The sequence below is a fragment of the Salarias fasciatus genome, chromosome 20 (genome assembly GCF_902148845.1).
Source record: "Salarias fasciatus chromosome 20, fSalaFa1.1, whole genome shotgun sequence".
Classification (NCBI taxonomy): Eukaryota; Metazoa; Chordata; class Actinopteri; order Blenniiformes; family Blenniidae; genus Salarias; species Salarias fasciatus.
The window spans coordinates 15,467,065-15,493,562 of record NC_043764.1 but is presented as its reverse complement, the minus strand read 5'-3'; the positions used below and the strand labels follow the sequence as shown (position 1 = coordinate 15,493,562).

The 26,498-nt window shown below is 41.9% G+C and overlaps 1 protein-coding gene and 1 long non-coding RNA gene across 3 annotated transcripts in view; both read right to left on the bottom strand.

Moving 5' to 3' along the window:
- Positions 1-26,498, bottom strand: part of LOC115407807 (potassium voltage-gated channel subfamily D member 3-like) — a 98,558-nt gene that overhangs the window by 68,138 nt on the left and 3,922 nt on the right. The gene's annotated exons all lie outside the window — the stretch shown is intronic.
- Positions 3,187-26,498, bottom strand: LOC115407810 (uncharacterized). The gene is made up of 3 exons (XR_003933704.1): positions 25,910-26,498; positions 19,469-19,473; positions 3,187-3,200 (listed from the first exon to the last, which is right to left on the bottom strand). It is a non-coding gene; the product is annotated as an uncharacterized LOC115407810 (long non-coding RNA).

Below are 26,498 nucleotides of genomic sequence, written 5' to 3'. Positions count from 1 at the left end.
AACGTCCTTACAAAAATGACCCAATACAAATGACAGAATAGTACAAAGGAAGCCGAAAGCCAAAAAAATATGACATCCTGCTTGAAGTACTCCGGTCCACATGGTAGTTGTTCTTCACGCGTCTTGTTCCTTGTGGGCACTCTCTGAAGTGGGGAGAGGGGACATGCAGAGCCACATAAATGAGCTTAATGTTCATTCACGCTCCTCAGTCGCACAAAACATCTTCAACTGATGAAACGCAAAACAAGAGGCAGAGGGGCTGTCTGGCTTGAATCTCAGAGTAGGGGCCATTAAGTGAGGGAAATAGTGCATGGGCACGCTCACAAACAGGCACGGACGCGCGTACCCAAAAGCCCTGAATACCAATTGGACAAATGAAACAGATAGAAATCCCAAATGTGTCAAAAGCACTCTACCAGAGCCTTCTGGCTGTAGGGTTAATTTGTCAGTCCGTGTGTGTGTGTGTATGTGTGTGTGTGTGTGTGTGTGTGTGTGTGTGTGTGTGTGTGTGTGTGTGAGCGAGAGAGATAGAGAGATAACACGAGTGTGCACAAGACAAAGCCAGTGAAAGGGAGAGATAGCTCCGTCCAGCTGCTACACTGCGACCCACAACCACGGGCGACAGATTCTGGATAATTCATCATATTCATCACTGCACAGGCCGTGAATATGAAAGGGAGGAAGAAAGACGCAGACGACCAGCCAGCCACCACAACAAGCCCTATTTACCCTATCGCACAATCTGTTCACACTGACAGATTACCCCTCATCGCCAGCCCAGCATTAGAGTTTGACAGCGTGTGCGTCACAAGGCTTCCCCCTCACCCCTTCATCCTCACTCCCACCTTCATCCTCACTCCCTCATTCTCACTTTCTCCCTCACTCCTCTCCTCATTTACGTTTTTGGCTCCCGGGGATTTCAAAGGGTTTTATATTTCTATTAGACAAAGATCTTTCAGAGTTAACTTCAGGAGCATGGGTAAACAGTTACTGGAGATGAAAGAAAGCATTGTGCGATGAAGGAAAAGGTCGTGACGTACACTACCTTTCCGTCTCTGCTCCAGGCAGAACTGAAGCAAACACTAAACAACAAGGATCTGATGCAGTGTCAACATAACTTATTTACTCAAAATCCCTAAATAAAAGGAGAAACGATGACGAAGCCTCTCCGAAGAGAAACTGATCAACCAACCTCTCAGTCGAGCTGTTTGTTGAATCCTGACATGATAAGCACAATACAATTTGTGAATCAATCTTTTTTTATGAGTGTATATTAATCCTGTACTGGACTCTTACTTACATAAAGCTGTGGTGTCGGTCGAGCAGGCTGTCTTCCAATCCTAAGGTTTATGGTCCAGTTCCTCTATTTCTTCATGTGTTGAAGTCTTGGGCGCTGGACACTCCCGTTGGTGTGTGAATCTGTCATCACTGGTGTGAGTGAGGCATGTTAACTCAGTAAAATCCATCATGCATCACTTTCACTGGGTTGTTTCAGGCACAGTTCACATCATTTGATGTTTTTGCTCTCTCTCACCGTGTGTCTGACCTCCTCTCTCTGTGTTAACCCTGTGATGAACTGGTGAACTGCCTCGTGCCATAACACACACATTTGTATCCGGATCTGACCCCTCAACCACCATCACCCCTAGACGTTTCTCAAATTAGTACTTTTCAAATATGCAAGTGCTTCTTATTATCTGCTGATTACAGTTGAGTAAATCACCTTTGGTTACGACTGTAACCTTCTAAATTATTAAGATATTTAAACTGAAGCCAAAATGTGTAAAAAAGAAAAAAAGAGTGTTCAAGCATGTTTTTGTTCCTTATGTGTTGTTAACATCGTGGTGAAGCAATCTTAAATGACTCTTACCTTCCATCACTCGTCTCTTTCTCAGTCCCCACCACTCCCACCCTGGTGGACCACAGAGACAGGCACCTCCACCTGCTTCATTATGTGTCTTAGCGTGAGACTAGCCTCTTCTGTTTTGCTCTGACTCCCTCCTGGGGCGATCCAATCCTCCTCCCTCGTGAACCCCGCCGCTAAAAGTCAGCGGTTCAGGCCCCCATGGACAATATCGGGACCGCTGTCCATCTGTCACAGCAAAGCTTGCCAGAACCACACATACTGATCACCAGGCTTTCTGAAATGAGCATTCAAATGATCACTGGACCTGGTGCTTAAAACCTGGTTTGGTAGAGCAGCAAGTCCCCTGTGATTAAACCACTGTACAGATGAAAGACAGTTCACTGTAAGTTAGCTGCTGCGGGATAATCTGAAACTAAAAATAAACTAGTGTAAGCTATGAGGGCTACAGCTTATTAAATGAGTCTCTGAAATAATTAAATGGTTAAATCCCACTATGTTATAACTGTTCCAAAGAAGATAAGCAAAACATGCCAATGTGTGCCCTAAAAAAAGAAAAAAAAATGCTTTAATTATAGTTTCTTCATAGTTTGACAATATGTTTAAAACTGAAGGGAGGTAGTGTGCAAATATATATCTTTTTTGTGTGTCGTGTGGGTTTGCAAGCATGAGCGCCAAGCTATGCCAAAGAGCCTACTGAGAGAGCACAGTCATCTAATCTGAGATCAAGCAGCCTTGGACATCTCCTCACTGTTTTCCACTGAGAGGAGAAAGGAAAGCCAAATCCATCCATCCAAATCACTTGTTCTTCCCTTCCTCTCTCCACTTACGCGTCACTTTCTCGCCTGCATCCACTCAATCGTTTTAACAGTTGGTTCACTTGTCAATCTAAATTTTCCTATACACACCGGATTTGCATCGCTGAAAGCACACAAAGCATTGCAGTCACATGACCTTAAATATGTGATGTGCATAGAGCCAATATAACAGCATTATGACCATGTAAGATAAAATACGAGTAAACGTTAGTTTGTTTCCCTAGAGACAGACTGAACTGCAGGCTGACAGGTAGCCTTCGAACAAGGCCAACTAAAGAGTGTGAGTACTTCCACTAAACGCCTGACGGCATCCTGAAGAACGGCTTCGATGAAATTCTGAGTTGTGTTGACGGCACGCGAATCCGATGAGTCGCCATTAATGATTCACAGCGGGTCTGGATTTGCTGGAGGTTGCTGCCAGATGAATGAGGCTATTTTCCAGTAGCTCCAAGGTTAGTAAGTCCTCACCGAGCACACTCCTGGGGCTAACTCAGCCCTATCATTACAGGCTCCTGCTGCTAGCTAAGTTGCTACGCTCAACCTGAGGCATGCCATTCATCCATTCAAAGACACGAGGGCAGAGGCGATCGGACACAGGGTGATTCATAGTATCTCATTCAAAGTGTCTCAGAGAATGAGAATCACACCTGATCGTTTTATTTCATTGATCATTTTGCATTGAATGTTGTCACACCTGTTCTGATAGTGAACGTCGGACACTCTTATTCTGTCTTCATCATCTGCTTTAAGATTCAAAAGTCTATATATTTAGTCATCAATTATTTTGTTAAACTGACAATTAATTTGGTCATTACTGAAAAGAAAATACCAAAGAACTCTTCTTCAATAAACACGCGCGTGCATGTGCACACACAGTTATTTACTGTGCATTTTGATCCAGTTTCTGTTTCCCAGGCTAATTCCTCACTCACATCAGATGTCTGGTGTTCATTGATGTGGGAGGAAAACAAAAGCACAGATTTTAGAGTGTGGTAATTTCATTTCCTTTGCGCACCATATCTGCTCTCAGCAGGGCAAAGCACCACAGGAGAGCCATGAATAAAGGCATGAGGAAATAGTCGTCAGAAACGGCAGTTACATATGAACTGGTCTGTCACTCTTTTACCAAGGACATACGGTCCAGAAGGTGTTGGCACATAGCAAGGAAAAAAAAAAAACCCTCAGATTGACCTCCTTTTGAAAGCATACGTCAATAAATTTACACCAATGCACGTAACCCCTGAAAAATGACCTCAGACTTGCAGGAAGGGAAATAAATTCTCCACTAAGATGACTAAAGGAAGAAACATCTTTGTCATCCCGTCATAAATCGGGTTGGTTTAAATTATAACAGGTTGCCAACATAATTGGGCCTGTTCCTCAACAATTTAATAAAAATACATGACATGTTTGACTGAATCTGTCCTAACTTAGTTTTCCAAGAAGAGCGATAGCCTCAATCTCCTGAGGCGCTGATTGGTATGTGCTTAAAAAAAAAAAATAAAAGATGAAAAGATAAATGAGTGAACCCGAGTAATGAATCTTGGTGTCAGATGTGAAATGAAACGATTGAGGGTGACGAACAGCAGTGCGGGTCCGTATGTGGGTCAGACAGATTGTCTTCTATGTCCGTCCTGAGGTCCCCGAGGGGTGAACTGCTGTCGCTGCCCATGTTTACACAGCCTCCACCTTCGGGCTCAGCCAGCCCACCGTATTCACAGAGAGTCATGCAAAAGAGTGGATGAAGGAGATCGTGACAAAAGATCTGCATTTAAAAAAAAAACACACAGCTCAGAGCTTAAAGCACAGTTTTGAGCAGTCATGGTTTACATTTAGATGAAAAGAGGCGAACATAAATGATATGTCTCAGCTACTCAATCAGCACATTAGAGAGAGTCTCACTCCCTGTGATCTTCACTTAATCTAACCTCTCCAAAGGTACGGTAGCATGTGTTTCCATCCCTCTATGACTCTTTTTACATAATCAAAGCCACTTGACCCACCATCGCGTTCTGCGCCTCCTCACTTACACAACTCTCCCACCTACAACACTCTGCATCTTTCATGTCCAAGAATCATGAAGCCAAGAGAGAGAAGAGTGAGAAACAAGAGTGATAATACTCTGAAGTCAAATATATACATAGCTGTCTGGTACTTATGAGTAATAAGCAGCAACAGAGCTTATGAGTAACTCGCTGAGTCAAACGCGCTTGCTCAGGCAAAGCAACAGTTTGTTAAACCATAACACCTCACCTGCTGACTCTCTCCTAATGTAGCGAGGTGGGAAAAATGTAATAGGTGATGTGACAAATCTGAAACCACTTCAAGTTTGTAGGGTTCCTTGCTACTGTTTTTAACCACACACACCTTTAACTTTCCTCTTTTCAACTTATTGTCTTATTTATTGCATCTTTTCGACGCCAAAAAGACAACCCGCATGCCAGAAATAGCCGGTCGGGACTGGGGCTGGAGGAACCGGGTCAAGGGGGTGAAAGTCAGCCCTCATCAATCTGGAGGATTCTGTCAGCAGGTTGCCTGCAGCCACTCCTCTGCCAGCGCCGGCCCTCCAAATGACGGTGCCTTGACAACCTCGCACCAATCAGACACTGTTCCTGTGACCCCACAAGCTACCTGGAGCACCGGAGGAGGTAGAGACAGACAGACTGATTACACAGCCTGTCTGCGGGTCATTATACAGCCTTGTCTAATCCCGCGTGCCCTTTCATCTTTCTCCCACTTGCTTTTCCTTACACCCCTTTGCAGACGGAGAGGCCTCTGACCCTCAGTGCAGATTTGGTAAATAACACAGGCGCCCTTTGAAAATAGGAGTGATGGCAGAAAGGGAGGAGAGACAGGTGAAAGAAGAAAGATGTGAATAGAGGAGGAGGACAGGTTAAGGGAGCCCATCTCTGTGTGCGGTGAAACCAGGATGGAGGGGGGGGGGGGGGGGGGGGGGGGGGGGGTGAAAGGGGCGCAATGAGTACAGATAATTGGAAAGGACATGAGGTAGAGTCAAAGGGAAAAGGAGAGCGAGGGATGAAGGATGAAGTGTCTGTGCTCTGCTGCATGCTCTACAAAGTGTGTAATGTGGTCACAGCAGAATTGGTGGCAGATCTGGGTGAGTTCTTATCAGTCTTTTTCCATATCAATCTACCACCGGCTGCTACTAGACAGACATCCCTGACCTGGACCAACACTCCTAAATGTGAAAAATAAACCCCTACTTCTCTAACTTACTTTTCCAAATATTTAAGGTGCTATCAGAGAAAAGGGGTAATTACTCTGCACAGCAGCACACTGCTGGGATCAGGGTGGTTTTAAATTCACCACATCCGCTAGAAAAATAGTACATATTAGAAGAAATGACTCTTTGGTTCCATGTTGTGAAGTTGATTCTCACACTAAGCATCCAGCTTTGGCACATTATCCTTCAATGGCCTCAATTTCATTGGTGTGAAATAATTTTTGTCCCCTGTGAGATTTGGGTGACAAAGCAAATTTTATTTTTATTGTTAACAAAACCCACATGGAAATCTACAACAACACACATGAAATAAAAACTGCACAATTTTTTTTTTCCTGTTTTCTGATTAAATTAAAGAGGCTGCATTGAATTCATTCAGACCCATTTTTAATGAGGCACATTAATCTTAAATGCTTCCCTCTCACCTGTGCTTGCTTCTATTAATCTCTGCAATAAAAACAAACAAACTGCATTGATAAGAGCCATATATTGTAGCTATATATGCAACTGTGTCCATCGTGTATTGTTCTGTGCGCGTATTAATGCACACAAATGCCTTCCCACTGTCACCAGCACTACACCCATCAGGGCTGTCGCTGGCTGTCCTCTACGGTGATGAATAATAGATGGTGGCAGTACAGTAAGAATCAAAGGCAGAGCAATGATAGATGAGTGTTTCATGCTGCCATTCGTTCTTTATGTGAATGTCGGAGGTATTTCCATGCCTGTCTGCGGCTTTCAGAAACAATGACACTCTGTCAATGTCCTGTGCATCTTTTATGTGCATATACAATTCCCCACTACGCAATTATTTCCTGCCCGTTCTCCATTTTCCTCTTCCTCCATTCCTCCACATCTGCAAAGTAATAACATAGACAGAAGCTATACGACTTGAGAATTCATTTTAGATGCGCTAATGATCTAACATTACATGAAGGTACCGCTAACTGTTTGAGGCATTAATCTTCCAAATGAAAGTATTTGTAAAGCAATAAATGCTTCCACGGTTTACTTAGTGTGACAGGCTGACAGTTCTTGGTCTATTACATAATTAAACTGATCAAGTTGAATTCTTTTGAGTATAATATAGCTTTGTGGTTCAAATTCAACAGACTGAAAAGAAGACAGGATCAGGCGTAGATGAATTGTCAAAGTTGTTTAAATGAGTCAAACTTCATTGAGAATTTTCTGCACAAAACAGCATTTTAATCTGAGGAGTGTTTATGAGGGGAATGATCCTTGCACCAAAATAACCACATATTTTTGAATGAGTTGTTCTTCAATCCTAGTCTTAGCGCATAGTGGAAACAGTGACATTTCCCTGCAAAGATACCACCAGAAATAAAATATATTTATGATCAAATCAAAAGCAAACCTGCAAAGGTAAAACAAAGATACCCAGTTCTGCTGACTTTGTCAAACTTTGCCATAAATATTTCGTGGCTGGACTGTATGGATTTAGACTTTCTTCTCTGCAGTTCAGTGCATTTTAACACTTACTACCACTGTGACATGTGGCTGCAGTCTCCGGTGTTCAGGAAATGCTACACAGTCTCCAGTTCAGATTTGTGTCCGTAACAATGCATGCATACACTGAAAAGACTGCACCACCACCCTCTCATGTATGCAGAGAACAGTGAAGAGGGACTATTGATTTTAGTGGAAAAGAGGAGACTGATAACGGATGTGTGAATTTGTCATCCGGGGAGAGCCTCAGAGGGAAATGGTCAGTGCAATCATTGGCAACGAGGAGCCTGCAGGGAGGCATTCACACACATAAACACGCGCATACACTTCTTTATAAAGACAGAGAAGAGAGGAGGCACGGGACAAAGACGGAATGAAAACAAACGGGTTACTCTGGACTAATGGGCCAAGGACTAGATGTCTAATTTGTTTTGTACATACACCAACCACAACCTCGACCAAACACTCGCCAAAGGCTATTCGAGGCAACAGCTGGTTCCTGCCCGTGTTTCGGAAAAGGTGCCATCATGCAGCGCCATGCGGATGACAATCTGATCATGATAAACAGTCACACTGTACAATTAGAACCACGACAGGTGTCTGATGCAGACAAGGGGCATGCAAAGCGAGTCACTGTCTATTAAGCTCAAGCTGTGCCTGAAGAGAAATAGCCTGCCTTCTATTTGGTTTGAAAGTGGAATAGAAATAGAACATGGGATTGAAAAGGCGAAGGAAACACACTTTTGAAACACTTGTTTTATTAGGTCAACTCGGTAATTAAACCCATACAGCTGTGCTTACAAGCAACGGAGAGTGAGAGAGCGTCGAGAGCGGCAGACAGTGACATTGACAAGACAGATGGAGGCACACTTTCAGAGCAAATTTGGGATTATATATTTCAGCGAAAATGGAGGAGAGGAATCTTAACACTCCGACGCTGATCCTCTTAGGTTGCTGCAGCGCTGATTGTGTGTATGCGTTATAATTATGTACTCAATGCGTAATTCTCATTTACAGCCGAGGGTTACCACGGAAACACAAACAGCAGAGCAGCAGATGACATGTTTTAAAGATATGACACCTAAGAAAAACCATCGCACCTCATCTCTGGGTGTGTGTGTGTGTGTGTGTGTTTCAACTAGTGCGTGCTACATTGACAGTGTATATACTGTACGCTGCACAGTGGCATATCGGAGTTGTGTTGTATGAATGTGAAGAGTGCTGGGAGGAGACAGGAGGAGAGAGATGTGTTGAGAAAAAGGGAATAATAGCAGGGAGGAAAGGGGGGTTTAGAAGGAGGGGCTGATGGTAGGAGTGTGGATGGTTTCTATTTTTAGTCTGCATGTGTGATATATGCCAATAGGTGTTCAAACCACGAAGCAGGAGAGGCTTTGGCAGGCTACGATACACCGATTCTGTGGGTTTTCACATGACATCAAGCACGAAATGCTAACTTTTGTGTGGTATCGTTAAATTGCATTTCTGTGCAGATAAAAATCAGTATAACTAATATAATTACAGTCCGTTTTTCAGAAGAGTGACTGAAGATAACTGTTGACCTCAATATTTTCTTTTGCTGCAAGGAGGCAAGGGTGCCGAAAGCCTCCATAAAACCATCTAAATTGAATGCGGTAAAATTAAATTGAGTGCACTATGGAAACAGCAGAAAGAAAGAAAGAAAAAAAAGAAATCATATCATGATGAAATCAAATCAGGATTATATCTATAAAGCTATTCAATCACATGTTAATCCCAAACTGATTGGGGTTTGGAAGAAAAGACGCCCAGCTACAAATACACACACATAACAGGCGGATTAAATGACATCAATCAATAAATCCCAACTGTGGAGCAAAATCAAAACGTTCCAACAGTAACCGATCCAGAGAATTTCTCAAACACAATGCTACGCGCAATAAATAGGCTCCGAGGTAAGACACTAATATGAGCGATGGGACATAGTCAGATCTACTGAGGCTGAATTACCACGCAATTTAAAATGTGACTTTCCAGTGTGTGATACATCTTTGTTTGTAATGCTGCAGAGCAGGGACCACAGCCACTTATTGGATTATATGGCTATCACATCAATCACCCCATGCTGTGACTGGCCTCCACTTACTAAAGCATTTATCTGTTGATCCTCTCATAAATGGCCTGATGAATTGTGCCGTCCTTTGACTTTGGTCTAATCATAATTGCATCTGTCTCCAATGGAGACCGTTTGTTGTCCCTTTCTGTCTTCTGTCTGCTTTCTGAATCATTCTCTGGAGGAACTCTTGGACAAACAACAAAACTGAGCCCGATCAACGGGGACAGACTCATCCAGACGACAATATTGGATCAGCCTGCATTGTAATGCACTGTTACAGGTTTAATATTCAAAGCAGCAACACAGAATACCAAGACCAGCAGCACAGAGAGACAAAACTCTCTAACATATTCAACCCAACAATTCTGACAAGTACCAGGAATTTTTTTTTTTTCCTGGATCACCTTTGCTGATAACATAATGGCTTTAATTCCTTGAGGGTTGAATTTTTAGTAAAATTTAGCCAACTTGCTGTGTGTGGTAACACAGGAAGTGCGGCTTGGCTTGGAGAGGTGAGCCCCAGTTGGTCGGGGGAAACATCTAATTCTAAAGTCGCTCAATCCACCGTCTCACCCTGTCTTTGTGTCTTTGGGCAAGATGCTGACACTCAAGTTGCACGTTGCAAGTACTAACCTTTAGCTACTTGCTGATATAGCGTATGATACAAGTACTTCCTAAATGCCATAAGCCTAATTCAGGACTCCACATGCAAACGACACACGAAGGCTATGATGTGTTGAAACGTTCTGCGTGAAGCACCTCCAACAGTAGCTCAACACACTACTGTAGACCAAAAGACTGAGCCTGCCGTTCGCTCCAACCCACTGTTAATGCGTGTATCAGTCATTTTTTAATCATGTTTAACATGTAGCATGCGAGTCCCAAAACTTATTAACAGGTTGCCGGTAGCATGTAGTTCAGAGTAAAATCCTCCTGGATCCACTGAGCAGTTAAACTAATGAGCGACATCAGGCTAACTCCGCTGGTCCAAACGTCACTGGTGATTAAGCTGCCGGTGTTGTAACAACGAGCTTTCGCCCCTCCTCTCGACAGTCTGGCAGAACATAATTTACACTTCGCCTCTCATTTGTCATTCTCATTAATATTAAAGATTCCCCTAACCACAAACATGGCTTGGGCTCTCTTGCATACCTGCGGGCGGCGTCGCTGACCCATGACGTCACGTAATACTTGACTAGTTGCAATGAGGAGCTTTCGTGAGTACCAGGACCAGATCCGATACTGGTCTTGGTAAAGATGCATCCTGGTAATTTTAAATATAAAAGTAATTTTCGGCTTAATGTGCTGTACAGCATTTTGTTGTGAAACAGTTTATATGCATTACCAATATAGTACAATATAAATTATTGTTTTGTTGCTGTTATGTTTTTGCATTCATGCGAAGAGACAAAACATTTTAAAAAATTAAATCAAAGATAAAACCCACACAATATAACAAAAAAAAAGAGGGGGTTCCAAAGCATTTAATAAGAATGGGCAGAGTATTAAACGCCTCAAAGTTTTGACTTTCAAATGATTTCTCCCTCAGAAACTGATGCAGAATGCAGGCATAAATGTTATAACTTTATAACAGAGGCGTTCCATATTTAAACCCTACAATTTTTGTGGTTGAAATATGCTATTGATACATGTAAGTCTGAATAGTGCATATGAATAGTGGCCTCAGTTCGCACTGATTATGTCCACACCCTGAGGTCTTGTTGTGCTCTGGCTGAGTAGCAGACTTGTAATATAATCACAGCAGTCTTGTTTTGTTCATCTATTCAGTCTCCACACCCGCAGGGGACACACGAAGATTAGGGGGGCCAATGGTGACCAGCTGAACTAAAAATAGCAGGAGCCAAACCTTGTAGTACACCAATAATAGCAGCAGCCAAACAACTACACACCCAGATGGAGGAAACAGATCATTTAGCAGCTGTTTCCCTTTATTTAGTTATGATTGAAGAATCAGATTTAAACAAATACAATTAAAACGGGAGACGAAGGACAGCTTTTCTGTCAGGCAACACAAACATCTGATATTTTAGGACAAACACAGACTATTTGATAGCCTGTGATGGCATGCAAACGGTTCCACGGGTAAGGCCAACATGCCTCTGCATTCTGCGCAGTCTGAAGCTTACAGCGTGCTCGTTTCAACATCTTGAAACAAGCGGATTTTCTGCAGGACATATTTAGCCAACCGCTTCTCTCGCTTTGCCTTATATATAAATATGGTCCCATGAAGCTCTGCATGTGCACGGCACACTCACACACAGGTAAACAGGCAAACGCACACAGGACACAGATTTGGAAGGAAAACCTCAACAGCAGCAGCCATCTGTGAGTTTCTAAAAACATTTGGCCAGGTTCTTGAAATCACTCTGCTGGTCCATGGGGTCTGGCTCAAATCTGTTACCGTTTCCCAGCATGCATTCTGTATGGAGCCACACATCAATGACCTCCGGGCCGGAGACTGGAGCACAGGCCAAGTTTATGCCTAAGAGGCGCTCCACAGGGAGAGGAAAACCACACACAGGCTTACAGTCACACTTTCCTGTCACCGCTCTGTCGGCGCTAAAAACGTTAGTTTGCTCCCTCATCATCTTTCGCCGCTCTGCCTCGGTATCTCGCTGTCCTGATTTGATGACCAACAAAACGCACTCGCCAACCTCACCCGGCTCTGGTTTTCTATCTTGGTGAGAACACAAGGGCACAGCGGCCACGTGCGCTAATGATGAACAGCAATGCAAAGAAACCAGATGTCTGACATTCTCAAATCCTTGACCAATCTGAGGAGAACTAAGCCCGCAGGCATTTGGAAATACCATGGAGCAAAAAAAAAAGAAGGAAAAAAAATCAGGTATTAAAGGAATGAAAGTTGAAATGTGGTTTTCCAATGCTAATAATAGCAACCCAGGCCTCATCTGCATGTGTTTAAAAGTCACAGTTTCCCTACGGTACAGTGAGAGCACAGCCAACGCTGACGCGTTCCCTCCTCTCTTATGGAGCTGTGAGATGCGTGCCGTTTCCTTTCTGCCATCTATCTTCAGAACTCTCCTTAACCGTTCACATTTCACTCCTGAATGTCTTTCTGAATGAGCTCAAGGAGAAACGGAGGTGACAGTGTGTCTGCGTCTGGTCGCCGTGCGCGGTGAGCCGCTGCTCCACTTAAAGCCACCTGCTGCCATCCTGGTCCACTTGGCCTGGGAGCGTTTATTATGGTCCAGAGCGTTTGACCAGGACATCCATCATCAAAGCCCGATCTATCGCCGTTAATTAGTCTGGTGCTCTCATCGCCATCCAACACTGATTAGGCAAATTGGTAATGTGTGCGGGGATACGAACCTGGATCGCAGAGATAAGTCCCCAGGGACAGTGACGGCGTTTTAGTCATGCAGACGACTCACTGAATGCTAAGTGTTAGTTTACTGACGTGGGAGACAGAGTGTTGTCCATATTTTAAATGAAGAAAGCGTGACTTCTTCATACTGTGCGGTGAAATGACACAGAGGTTTGTATTTTTTTCTTACACTTGAGCTAATCATCATAACGAGTCCCCACTGGGAAGAGCGAGCAAAAAGCATGAGTGACAGCGCCGTATCCAGCTGCGTGGCAGGAGGGAGCGTCTCCACTGCATCAGCGTGGGTGTTTGAGTGTCAATATGAAGACTGTGAGCGCCGTGATTGACAGTGATTGGCTGTTTGCTAGTAAGGTCAATTTTATCTGTTAGGTCACATATGGCTTTAAGGAGACAGTGAAAGACTTCATCTATTATGCCCATCGCAATGACTAATGTTCGGGTGGTCATGAGGTTAATTAATTAACTTATTTAATTAATTGCAAAGTCCTACCATCAAGTGCATTGCTTTGGCTTGTTGCATATTAATGATGTTAATCAGCTGCAGGCAGCAGCAGCAGCAGTTTGACTCTTTTCATTGGATATCCAACACATGTTTGTTCCTGAAAACTATCAATAAAGTCAAACCCCGAAGTCGTGTTATCATCTTTCCGCAGTCCAGCCGTGACAGACTTAATTTTTATTTTATAGATGCACCACTTTTTCCACATTGATCCACAGAGTAATAAACTTGCTTGGCCTGACATAAAGTCTGAAGTAGGTTCAAAGTTACCGTACACTGGGCATTTCCTTTTCCTACAGTTTTATTAGCCGTGAGACCTTTCATTGAGACGTACAGTTAATTTTTATTCTAACAGAGCAGCAGAGGGAAATTTTTATATTAACTCCATTGAAGTGCAGGCTCCACCGAGTGTTTTTCCACTCATTACCAAGAATTCTCTCTGAAATGTGACAACCCTCTGTGAAATGCGATTAGGTTGCGCACCAGTTGTTCCTGTGTATTTGTGTGCTATGCATTTTAGTAGTGAAAATCAAACCAATTGGCTTTATTTGTCCTTATGCTTCATCCCTCTCCTCTTCGTTCCTTGCTTTGTAATATTAATAACGAACAGCGGATCAGTTTTTTTTTTTCCTTTCACCTCACAAACATGCCGGGGAGATGAGATTTCCCTGCTGTGCGTCTGCACATGCCGAAGGCTACTGAGCACCAAGCACAAACTCTGACAAATTAATTGTAATGTAGCCAGACTTTGAGAGGACGCCTGCACACTGCAGCAGTGCAGGTTCAAAGCCGGAGTGCATGTGTGCAGCAAAGACTGGAGGAGAGGGGCAGGAGCAGGATGCAACTGTGGAATACTGCAATGCACAAGAATTTCACTGTTCAAAACAAACACAAAATATTTCTCATCTGCGTTATATCGATGAAGAAGAAAGATAGAAATGAAAGAGGGGGAGCATGTGTTGCATTTCAATGTGAGGAGCATAAAAAAAAGAAAGAGGAGAGTTCGCTGATAAAGCAAGATAGGATTTAAGATTACGCAATTGAGATTTTTTTTTTTTCAGCCTAACTGCTATTATGGTTTTTTTTTCATTTGACTTTATGAAACATCCAAGGTAAAATGAGTTATTTTTGGAAAATGTACAAAGATTAAATGAAGTGAAATTCGATTTTGAGTTTCCAAAAAAGAGAGTCTCACTGAAAAATCATTTCATTTTCATTGTTTGCATACATTGAGTCTGAATGCTAAGAGCCATTTTCCCCACACTAAAAACAAACTGCCCCTGTATGTGTGCGACTGCACATCTTCTTTTTCACAATATGTTGACATTAAGGTTATGTTCCTCCCACCAAGACCCTGCTGCAAAATAGAATCAATTCTCTAGCTCCCCGTGCGTGCATTTGTCCGTCACGTGTTGGACTGAAGTGTATTGTTCTTAAAATCAATACCAAGGTTACATATGTTCTACAGTTAAAGGCTGAAGGGGGTTCCTACACATCATTGACATTTTCCTTTTAGTTCAAGCGATGGCAAGTCTGTTTTACATATGAGCTGAAACTCGACTGGATTTAAGGGCTCTTGGTTTTGAACAGGTCAATTATGTGGCGTTAATTCAGTGTTAATAAGATTAAAGCATAATGCAGATTGTCTCCTGTGAAATGAAGCTGGTGAAAATCCTTGGAGGACACTTCTTATTGAGCGGCAGTGGACCATGGCTTCACTCCTCACACTGCACTGAGGTGGAAGATGGCCTACTCACAAGAGGGGTTTGGAAATTGAATTAATATTGCCACTAGTCAACCTTTGAAGGGAAAAAGGCTTACTGAAATCTATTAATGGTGTTAGTCCATGACTTGACTTTTATGCTCTTCCCGGTGCTTGGTCCTGTCAGATGGCACATGGCAGGATTAATCCCTCAGCATGGGTAATCCCCCAAAGACATCTGGATGGAAAAAGTTGATTCCTAGCTTTGTGAAGGGCACGTCCTTCGTTCCGTGCACCGACACCAGAAAGACCACACAAAGCGGAGGAGTCAAACACAATTTTCAAGCATTTACTGAAGAGTGCACTTTTTTAATAAGCTGCACCGAATCAAACGTCATGACCGCAAATCCAGGAAGATCATCCTCGCCAAGGCCTGACAGGAGGGAGGGCGGCGACGCACACACACTGACACACATGTAGACACACTAAAGCAGAGGGAACAGCTCCAGAGACAAGCATTAATCCCTACAGATTTAGTGTAGCAGAACAATTGCTTTTGTCACCCTGGATAATCAGCACAGAGCACAGTTTATGAATTACAGCATGCCCGGAATAACGTAGACGTGGGGAGACGGAGGCCGTGTGACTGAGAGCAAACGCATATATGTCAGCACAAGATTGAGAGCACAAAAAAAAAAAAAAAAGAAACAATGAGGTCTACCTGTATGAAAGCCTGTCTGCAAATCTGGGAAGATTACTCAGACTCATTCACACAGCGTTTATCACGTCCTCTACAGGGAAATGAGACACGATTTATTTCTATAACTTGGCCTATATATGACGAACTATCACTCACATTCCCTTCAGCCCCCATTATCCACTCACTAATGAGTTTGTTGGACACGATACTGTCTAATCCATAACTGTTTACATTCAGGCGTTTGCGAGCAGCCAAGTAAATTAAAGGCCACTCCAATAGGACAACTGAAGTGATGTGCGCTAATAAGTGAAAGTGCAATCGTCCTCTTAAATCAGCTTTAATTTATGCAATGCAGTAAAATTGAGCGTGAGTGAAGCTACAATTTGCACATCTTAAGTAGACGGCTCGATATGCATCGACACCGAGGGATCAAAACAAAATATCTTTAATTGTTTAATTACTTCGACTGACTGAGGCTGATCCCCTTTGGTCAGCAGTAAAAGCAAAATCATCTGGACTGGATGATTTTTTTTTTTTTTTTTTTTTTTACTTCAAATAATTTGCAATTTAAACAAGTTAGGGGATGCAAGCTCTGAAGACAACAAGCTATGGCAACTCATTTAGGGCCTCGCAGGACTAGAGTAGATTTTACGCCAGTTTGAGTTTCGTTTGTATCTTTTCTCTGTATGTGGATGGGATTCCTCAGGATAATCTGACTCTTCTCCACAATCCAAACACGTGTTTGGCTAATTGGTGACATTTCATTGTCTGTAGGTGAGAATATCATCAACTCTCTGCGACAAGCGATCTGCCTTTTACCAGCTGTCAGCAGATCTTTGTGACACTAACTTGAGAAGGATTGGATGGGAATAAATCAGTAGTTATCCTTCTGACTAAACCAAATTCGTGACGATTGTCAGAGCAGACATGCTAGCATGGCAAAAAAAGAAAAAAATCCAAAATGAGTTTGCACAAACAAGCAGGTCACTCCTCCATCACAAACCGGAGTCTGAATGTTGCAGGAAATGATAAGAAGGGTGTCAGATCATGGTGTGGGCAGCAGTCATCAGCTGTCCAGGATGCTGCTAAACGCCCTGGAAAATGATAATCACCGAGTCATTTTCAGGCTCCTCACTGAGAGCCTGCTGGTAATTGAATTGGAGTGGGCACAAGTGTAGTAGGCTTAGAAGGACCATAGCTTAGGGCAATCGGCTGTGACAGACAGTGAAAGGGAGACAGGGAAGGAGGGCGGTGCCGTGGGAAGCAGCAGCAGAGAGAGAGAGAGACGGTTTCCATTATGAAATGTTCACACGTCCATCGGTACAGTTTTCCTGCTTCAACACCTTGGGCTTCACTCCAAGCGCTTTTGCCCGGTTAGTCCAGATTGAGTTAGTCAGGACGCGGCGTCCTGTGACAGGACGGCATTTGCATGGATGGCACGTCAATGATGAAAATGGGGTGACAAAAACGAAGTACATGCTTACTGAAAGACCCTCTCTGTAAATTACCCTTCACAGTCACATTGGCCCCAAACAGCTCCTCTTCCCCACACGTGGCTGACAGGTGGCCAGGTAAATGCCTTTTTGTGAAACCTTGGATGGCCCAGTGTTCAATATCACTTTTCAAAAATGGGCAGCCGTCCAGACCTCTGCATTAAGGGGTGAAATACTGTATGTACCAACAACAAAGCCCTGAGAGACTCAGGCGGCCCGCTGAAAGGACTCATCACAGATTGTGGAAGGCAGATTGGGATAAAGTGTCCTCTCCACATCTTAACTCTTGTCTAGACGCGGTCACAACACTTTCTTCAGTTACTGTTGCAATTCCAAACAGATAACAAGCAACAGAGACCTACATACGCCACATTTTTATAAGCTGCTTAAAATGTGTCTGTCCAAAATTGCCACCGCAAAGTCACCCTTGGGAGCAGTATGGCAATGACAATGTAATCTCAACAAGAAGCCTTTTAGCTCAGCATTCTACCCAGAACCAAAATATCCCAACACCTACTTAATAGATTGATGTGACTGTTTCCCACATTCAAGGCTTTGGTAGAATGAATACAAATGATGATGTTGATCTACACACTTTCATCGAGCGTCTTTGTCAGGTCAAGTTTAATCAATTTTTCATCTACTTTGTTTTATGACCAAAGAGAAAACTATGACATTCCCAACAGCCTCAGCGGAGCTTGATGTTCAAATGCTTATTAAATGTCAACATGCTTCAGCTAGTGTTTGGCCTGTATTTGGCTTTGATTAGCTGCTAGCATGGCTCATGGTCGTCTTTTTTTAAATACTTTGATTTTCATGAAAATGGGAACATTGCAGTAAACACACCAAGGTCATCATAACCCAGTATAAATGGCATAAATAAGAGAACACAGGCTGATTCATAAATTTGGAAATATGTCAGAATATGGGATCGGGCTGCGGATAACAGCTTTTCTTTCTAATTACACTGTTGGCAACTTTTATGATTAATTGATTAGTTGTGAAATTGCAAAGTCAGAACATGATGAAAAATGTTAACAAGAGTTTCCTTCTGCCTGATATGTTGGACAAAGTTACCTTAGTCCTAAAAAGAGTTAAAAACATCACTTCCTTTAGAATAGTTGTCAATAAATGGCAGATTCATTTGTTGATTTTACAAAGTCAAATCGCAGGCACTTTTAACCAAAAACACACTAATTTAGAACTTAAATCTACAGATTATTCCAGAAGTGATGTTGCATGACTTCACAAATAATGACTGAAAAGGACGACACATGGTTTCAATGTCGTTTTGGTGTTTTACGGTGACCGATCAGTAATTGAGGCACTTGCAAGTCTCAAGCAGCAGCAGAGTTATTGCTGTGTACTTACAACCAGACATGTGGAAAATTACTTTTGATTTTTCCTGATTCGTAGCAAGTAGCCACAATTCAGCAGGCGTGGATGTAAAACTAAATGTGGAAGCACATGTTTACAACAGCGGGATGCACTGAAATGTGAAAGAGAACACGCTAAACGCACACAGAGGATGGAAGCAACAATAAAGGTTGCTAAAAGAAATATTTTTTTAAAAAAAGGATCCTTTTTGTCTGGCTGAGGATGTCTATTTGGCCACTGTATTATGGAGAAAAAGCTTAACTGTTGTCCTTGTCCATATTATTGGGCATGTTGGACTTACGTGAAACATTTCCTCAACTTATCTAACTATCCATCTGATAGGATTCACCATCCAATTCCAACCAATTCTCCAGATTTCTATCTAAATAAAAACACATGACCTGACCGATGAGAAGGGGAGCGACACCGGAAGACGATTTGAGGTGAGACGGGTAAAAATGGATGGACCTTTTCTATTGTGTCACGTCTTTTCTGTTGCTTTATTGTAGCTGCAGTGGAGACTCGCAGAGCGCAGGGTGATTGTCTCTTCATAGCCTTTCCTGCAAGGCAGACTGAGGTAGGAAGGAGAGCAAATCACGAAAAGACAAAGTCGGGGCAGAACATCAGCCGCAGGGTCAAAGTATAGATCCACTTTTCTGATACATGCTTTTGTGTGTGAATGCGTGTCCATAATAATGAATTATTTCAATGTCACTGAGTTCAAATGGAGGTCAATGTTGTATATAAACCATGCAAAAGGACAAAGGTGACCGCTGATACATCCGGCACTTTTTAATATGCTCTCACACTCCCCACTATCGAACCAGCAAGAAATTAAACAAGACCATTTCTGAATTGCAGCATTTTTTCCTTCTGAGGAATAAGAAAACTTGAAGCAGCTTTGACTGTGTGAGGGGAGGCGATTCATCCATAATTCATGACAATCACTGTATATTAAAATTAAATTACAATCCCTCTCCAGTCTCTTGATTGTTGTTAAAAATTTGCAGACTTGGCTGGATTCCTGCCAAACACCTATTCTGTCACAGCTTTATTATTCATTGCAGGGAAAAAGAGCATTCTTCAGCCCAGTATGAGCTGCTTTTATCCACACACTCCAACAAGGGGTGGGTAAATAATTTTCCCGAGAGGCCAAATAAAAAAATTGAACTGCTGCAGAGGGCCGAGACTTAAACGGATTCACCTCTGTGTATTCTGAATGTATCTATGAAAAGAAAGCACTTTGTTTGGTGGGTTTGTTTATATTCCATGTTATGTCTGGTAATGCTGATTAAAATTTTATTACTTGAACACAGCGAGATCAATAAATATTTAAACAGTTTTACCATATCATAAATCTTAAAAAAATACATTTTTTTCTGATTCATCATGACTCAGTAACCTTCTGTGAACCAATCAGGGACAAGCATAGGGCCACATGTGGCCCTTAAATGCATACGATACCCAGGGCTGCTCTAAAATACACACCAGACAGCCAGAGGTAGTTAACTAAGCTCATCCGTACAGCGAAAGCCCCGGGGCCCAAAGGCTCGGGGGGCCTTCAAGCCAGAGCTACAGGGAGAAGTCAATGTTATTAACCTTTCTTGCTGTATTGTCAAAGGGCTTAGTCACTCAAGTCAATAACGGTCCCAAAAGTCCAACTGAAGAGCCGCCTAAACGCTCACTTCAGAGATGCAGCAACAAAGGAGCCATCATGGTGCTGTTTAATTGAATGTTTATCCCCTCTCTTCATATATTTGATGGAGCGCCTGAATGCACCGTGCAGCCAAACAGTCGCTCAGGGTAATTCCAGCGTATGGCCGATAATCTGTATTTCTAAATGTCTATTTTGTGATCCCGAGCGTCAATATCTGCAAAGGGGAGCGATTCATCCCTCTCTATTCCATGATTAAAAATGAACTGGGCATGAAAAGGAGTCAAAAGCAGCTTCAGGAACCTTCTCACACTGCAGTCGAAGGCAATGTGACCATTCCACTGAACTGAAGGGAAACAAACTTTTATATTCCATCCGATAAAACTATCTTATGCATCATTTCAGATATCAAAATCTTTCTGTTTTTGCTATTTGTCTCACCACATCTTGCAATTTCTTATTTAACTTATCTCCTAAATATGAGTAACAGCGTTTTCTTGACCTGATAACGACCCAAACGAGTTTATATGTGGTGCAAAAGCCATTAATATAGTAATTGTTGTTATATCATTGCTTTGACTTCATTAGAGGTGTAAATCCTGTTGAAAAGCTGGTTAACATATGTTAATGTATGTACACACTGCAAACTGTAAATCCAGTCGTGATAAGTAGAATCTAGAGATTGTCTTCATGGCGGGAAGCTGAGGGTTAAGGGTTTATTTACTCATCAGTCACATATCTCATTGTCTCATAATCTGCCTTCTCAGACAGTCAACCACACACTGGGATGAAGAATTATCTGGAAAATAAAAATGAGAGAAAAAAAAAAACAGGTGGTCTTATTGCCAACATGTGGGGGCTGACAAATTGCCTGAAACGTGACGTTTTTATGATACCATGTGACCAGGACATTTACATCTAATCCATATTTACATCTGAAAATCCACTGCAATTACACATTCCAGTCACATTTCGCATGTTAATGCCGAGCGTAAATTGAGTGCTTGTTATAATTACCGGCTCAATGCTTTTGTTTTACCTACTGTGATAAGTAGTAGTTTTTTTGCTACTGCAGTGTAGGTCGCTAATGCACACTAACAAGCGCTTCAAACTTTATTATCACGCATTTCCACGGGAATCATTTAAGCATTAAAAAAAAAAAATGTAGCAGGCTCTAATCTGCAATTTAATCTTGAATAAAAGCTAAAGAATGAAGCTGAGATCATTAATGCATTTATTGACTCTCTGAAGCTCTTGGATGGTTGCTTCTTGAAGACGGTTTCAAGTCAAACTGACAGACTTATCCAGAATATGGACGACTACTGTGTGTTACTCCAATAATGTTGCCTGATAAACAATGAGCATGTAACTGTTACTGTTGCCCAGATTATCTCCAAGTCCCTTAAAAACCCTTGATAATCCCCTCCTAACACTGTTATGAATAATTAATCTCGACTTAATTAAGAACAAAAGGGGGAGAAAAAAGTGTGATTTGAAACGGAAAGTGTGCAACATTTTTATTGAAGTAGATTATATCTGTTCAAGTATTTTAAAAAACCATGAAGCTATTCATACTCTTCTCACATTTCTTACATGAATCATTCACACTCCAAACCCCTGCAGTCTATACGTGTCTCGCACTAATAATCTCGTGTCATTATGCAAACTCCGGCTAAACCGTGAGCGCAGGTCAGCTCTCTACTAATGGTGACCTTAAAGGTTACGATCAGATCTGGAGCTAAATCACCACGGCTAAATTACTTCCTTAACTGCTCTCATAAATCCGAGATAAAGGCTCATTCGCAAAACATATAGGTGTTGTCTCTCAGTCATACACCCATCACCCGTTCCAATTAGTGGCTCCAACAATGGGTCTAACACATTTCTGTCTGCTGTCCCAATCGATACCCACTCATTTGCATTGATCATCGTTTTGCACGAGCTTGGTTGACAAGGACTCGTTGGAAAAAAGGTGGCACTGTTTGTGCATGAAATCTCCCAACACTGCATTTTACATACAGCCGATTCTCATTTGTCCAGGTAGAAGGGGTCTTCAACTTATTGAATCTGGCCAGTTGGAGAAATGACCAAGTCCAGCTGACCGATACACATATATACTGAAATACAGCTGATTGATTTGCCCTGAGATCACACCAAACGATACCAAACATTACAGCTGCTATTCACAGTCAATGTTAACAACTGAAAGAAGTCCACAAAAATACGCATGTAAAGAACAGCTGATGTTTCATTGAAGCCACTATTTAAGCTACAGCTTAGCTTTACAGACACAATGTTTGCTGCACAAACTGTCTTGAAAATTGACAATGAGGTAACAAACAGCAAGTATGTAATAAACCTACATATTTGATTATAGTGTGCTGAATAACACTCATAATTTTAAATGAAAAAGACAATTTAGCTTCAGTATCATTTTGAATAATAAAAGGTAAACCCTGCAATTTACGTCCTAAAAAGCGTGTGCAGTCATAGCTGAGGTGGCACAGTTGGAAAAGGACAAAAGCATATGATTAATCGCTTGCCAACATAAACGTAGCCTCTTCACATCCTGACAGCATCCAACAAAATGTTTCAAAAGAAAAACATTTAAAAAACCAACAACAACACTTATTAAAGGGTCTGTTAAACCTTTTCATTTGCTCCCAAAAAAATCATCATGCCATCCGTGTCTGTCCTACCTATACACACCATTGCCACTAATGCATTCAATGCAGCCTTCTAGTGTCACAGGCCGGTGGCTCCAGCTCCACTTACAGCAGCTGCACGGCTAAACAAAGCCAGAAAATAAAGGCAGGAACAGCCACAATAAAAAAAGAGACGAAGCTGGAGGTCAAACCAAGTCAACATCAGCATCGCTGATCACACAAGTGGTTCATGTATTTCTGTTGGCTTGACTGGACCACTTTGAGGGGCGCTGGGCTGTTAAGTGGATGAGACATTATGAAAGACCTAAGTAGTTTAAGATGGAAATGTACCTTACTATACTTTTTTTATTGTTACTTATCTTAGTTTTAAAATCCCACTTCAAGATTTGGTTTCATTTGGTTCAGTCAGTGTGAAATTGTGTTCATGTTGGATGGTTCTATTTGGTGTTTTATCCACGCTAATCATTAATAAATAGCAGGTGAAGCTTATTGTATCAGACACAGTTGCTCTGGTGCAACTGTTTCGTAGATTCAAACTCAATATTTTTTTTTTCAGGAAACTGTTTCAAAGTAGCACTGAAATAAAAACAAGTTTAAATAAGCTATTTTTTTTCTTTACATTGATCTGTGAAGTTGGATCTAAATTTAAAGCAGAGGGTCTACAAGCATGATATATGGCATCCAAAGCCATTGTTAGTTCCACATTCGAGACACTGAGACATTCAGATTCCTTCAGTGCATCCTAAATGAGGTGGGAGTCAACGGACATGTCTCTCTTGTTAGTTCGACTATAAAAAATTGAACATATTTGTATCACGTATCACATTCCGCTGTTTCTTTTTTACCCCGGTTGAAGAAGTGGGTGTGATTCTAAGAGAAATGACAGCATGGGAGACAGCGCTTGTGTGTGGAACATCTTTATGCATTAAAGCAGTGTGGTGGGGGATCTATAGGACACCTCTGAATAATGTCTGCAGGGAAAATAGCATCCAACCGCAAGCTATCTATGTTAAGTCATGGGTTTTTAAATGAAATCTTGAAGATTTTTTTTCATGGAAGTAGCTCGGAACACAACACTAGCATGTGAAAATCAATATACTTGACAACTGTATGTACAGAACTCAGTAAAACAGCCATTAATGGTGCAACGCCGGAGGAATATGAATGTACCCTATCTGTTCAGAAATCTGGGACCGTGTAGCCTTCCCTCTCTGAGCCACTGCAGGATACAGTATACATTATATATACTGAATGAATACATCACCTTGCCGTACGATTCAGAACTTTCATTAACTGAATATTTTCCACCATTGGCTGAATTTTTTAACAACGACAGAGAAATTGGAAGGCTGTCCGTCATTCTGACAGATCAGATTACAGAGGGCAGATCGTTGCAGGGATTCTGCCAGTCAAAACGACAGACAACAAGGACGTCTGCTGTAACGTCTGATAACACACTGTCCACCTCTGTTGGTCACAGTAAATCTGAGAGTCTCACCAGCTGGTTGATGATGGGAGACGGCGCCGATGGGATGTGATTCCTACACCTGCAATTCCGTTTGTACTCAATCAGACTCGCAGTAAAGATCCAAAACATCACATGTAGGATAACAGATGTAGGTTAACAAGAACCCTTTAACCATAAGATAAAGTAGTGATGTTGCACTTTGTTTTATTTCATTCTGTTCAATTATCCAACTTCTTAGCTTTATGTGTTATTGTGACTTTTAAATTTTATGTTTCTGTCCTGCTTTTTATTTCCCGAAGTTTTTTTTAAATTATGTTTTGTTTGCATTAATGTTGATCTTATTATTTTATCTTACCTTTTTATTTGTCCTTGCTGCCATATTGGTGAATGGCGGAACTCTGAGCACTGCTTTGTCTTGTCGCTCGACCAAGTACCTGCCTGTCAGGTTCAATGTGTGTTTTGTAATGGAATGCCAAATGCAATCATGTTTTCTGCAAAACAAATATACTCACGGGTATTAATAAAGTAACCTTGAACCTTAGCAGTTTATCTTGTTTTTAACTGCGTTCCAGTGAACATTTGTGCCTAATGTAATTATGTTTCCTTCAAGATTTCTGGAAATACTGCAGCCACCAACATCAGATAAACACGAGACAAAATAGAAAAAATATAATCTGCTAATGTTGTCGTCAGCATGATCATGTGTGCCACGAGCAAAATGAAAAGGTGCTCAAAATATTGAGCAAAGAGGAGGGTACTGATTGTAACGATGTAAAATTTTAAAGAGAAAAAATCAACGTGAGTAATAAATATAATATAGTGGGCTATAGTGACAGTATTGTTATCCAAGGCGCAACCATGTACAACCACTAAACCAATGTCTTTCTTTGTCAAAAAGCATCACCAACACAAGCTTTGCACCCTGATAATAAACAACATTTCCTCCCGAAGTTTGACCCGTTCCTCCCTTTCACTGAGTGAGGAAGTACACGAACCACACGAAGTGTGGATGGACCAGTAATGACCGACACAAGCACTCTCTGTCTGCCTCTCCCAGTAAACAGTACAGGTTTAGCCAAATATAACAAATACTCAGCTATTATCACCCAAAAGGTCAAAATCAATTTGTTTAACAACCTGGAGAATAAAATCCCTTCCAGGTCCTATTGCCTAAATGTCTCAGATTTAGCTAAAGCCTCACGACTGTGTGCCTGCCTGCCTCATTTGAAGGATTTCAGCTAAGCTTTTCAGCCCTGCTGCAGCAGAGCAAGGCAGCGCTCTACGGATGGCAGTTGGTGGCTTGCTAACTCACTTTTGGTGGTTAAACCCTTCTTTTCTTTATCCTGTAGGTCAAAAGTAGTAGTCCAGCTTTTTGAGTCCACTTTTGAGGATTTTCTCCTAATTGTCTCAAGGCGAGTTCAAATGAAAGTGTGCCTCAATGCAGTTGTTGAATTAAAAACTGAGATGCAATAAAATAGGACGCCAGATTTTGTTAGACTCCCTCTCTTCTGACGGAGGGCTGGTGTAAACAAAACTTCCATTTCCAGAAAAGCATAGGAGAGGCGCACTTCAAAGCCTATTCACCTGGTATTTCATACCCCATTGTTGAAAGGGATTTATGGATTCTGATTGAGGCTGGATTATTGGTAGATAAACAAAGCACTCAAAAGCCACAGTGGGCCAGACGTGCACGTACAGAGTGGCACAGGCAGGTCACCCTTGTTGCAGTGTGTCATAGCACTAATGTACACACAACCTGACGCAGATGCGCGCACACACAAAACAGTCCAAACACAGACAAACATAATAATTCTCTCAGCGCGGGAACATGGGGGCTGAGTTCAGAAGTTAGCAGTATATTAAACATGACAGTGCAGATGATACACATGACTCTGCAAGGGGAACAAAGAAGAAAAAAAAAACACTGAAGAGCAAAATTAAAAGCCTCGAGGCATCGAGAGAGGAAGACATGAAGTTATGGAAAATGTCATCTGTGAGAACTGGCTTTCATCGTATTTATTAAGAGAGTATAAATTGTGGCAGAGAAAACGGTTTGGGTACATTTCACCAGTTTCCAAAGCAAGTCA